This window comes from Chionomys nivalis, chromosome 10, assembly GCF_950005125.1.
Source record: "Chionomys nivalis chromosome 10, mChiNiv1.1, whole genome shotgun sequence".
NCBI classification, from domain to species: domain Eukaryota; kingdom Metazoa; phylum Chordata; class Mammalia; order Rodentia; family Cricetidae; genus Chionomys; species Chionomys nivalis.
Genome location: NC_080095.1, coordinates 48,066,907 through 48,068,517, shown reverse-complemented (window position 1 = coordinate 48,068,517; position 1,611 = coordinate 48,066,907).

The window sequence follows — 1,611 nt, the reverse complement described above, 5'->3', positions numbered from 1 at the left end:
AAAGCGTAATTGGGGGGATCTAGCCTTAATTATGCCATGAATTGTCATCTAGGGAAACTCAAGACGTTCCAAACCCCTGAAAGCAGTTACTGAGTTTTCTTTGAAAGTAGGAGACAGCTGAGACCCAGGACGTGAGTAACAACTGCCTGCTGAGAATGCCGGGTGTCCCTGACATCAGGCTGACAGCAGATAGGGACCACCCTTCATCTGCAATTGTGATTTCCACCCAGGCGTGTTCATCCTCACGGATGCTCCTCTAAATAATGAGTGAGTTCTGTAATAAACCAGCCTCTCCTGGGGTCACAAGGAGGGGCAGCGGTGGTGCCATTGATGAGGTCTGCCCTAGCCCGGCAGCTGAAGATCCGGAGGGGACAGAGCTTATGGACGTTCCTGGGCCCCGTGAGGCTCTGGAAGTAGCAAAAGCCCCAGAGTCAAGAACAGGAAGTCTTTTTTTTCCCCCCAGAACTGGGCCAGGGAGAGGCAGCTGAATGAAGAGTCAGTACTCTCTTACGATGCAAGGTCAAGGCTTTTGTTCCAAGCAAAAGACAGATTGTCCTTTGTCCCTCTCCAGCTAGATGATACCCACGGCCCCAGGAGGAATAACTGGTACCTGTCACAAGACACCACTGCCTTGTCACATGCCGTGCCTGGCAGCTAGAATGAGACTGCTGACCTCTGGCCCCCTCCCTGACTTTTATTCTCTCCCTTTGGTGTTGCATTTCAAGACAGTCTTGGCAAACAAAATGAAAGATTGATTGCCTGTTGCTATTACTATTATTATTATCGTTGTTATTATAAGAGGAGAGTTATCCCGATTCAGATAATAGATGTGTTAAAAAAAAAAAAAAGGACTTGTTTTTCCTTGGTAGTGTGTAGGGCCCGGGTCTGCCCTTGTTCCTGGGGTGCGCAGGGACAGTTTTTGGTCAGCTAACTAAGCATCCTGTTTGTTCCTGTGTTCTTCCTGTCCCACCTGGTGATTAGCTGTAGGGCATTTTCCATTGTTGGTATGGTAATTTCCCACCTGCCTGGGCGGAGGTCCTTGTGCAGCAGTTAGGTACTTAAGGACTTCCCCAACTCTAAATAAACGGCATTCGGCTGATCTCCTTTCTAATGACCCTGGTCTCTTTGTGTGTTCAATCTCCAGGCCCTTGCCCAACTTGCGAAAGGTACAGTGGCGCGCGAACTGTACCAAGGGTGTAACACAAAATCGGGTGTTACAGTAGTGGATTGTCTTTCTTGTCATGATGGATCTCCAATGACTGATGAAAATGGGAAGATTATTTGTTTAAAAACAGAGCAGGAGCTGGGGAGATGGCTCCGTCTATAAGGATTTGCTGTGCAAACGTGAAGATCGGAGTTTGAGTCCCAGACCCCAGGACCTGTGTAAAAGCCAGGCATGGTAGTCCACACCTCTGTCCTAGTGCTGAAAGACAGATGCCCTGGACTTTCTGGCCGGTAAATCTAAGTGAATCACTGAACCCCAGGGTAGCTGAGGGATCCTAATGGCTGAGAGACAAAACTCTGGGCTGTGTGATGAAATAATGCATTTTAACACCTAAGCATCTGCTGGGGATTAGTGGGTTTTTTGTTTTGTTTTGTTCTTGTTTGTTT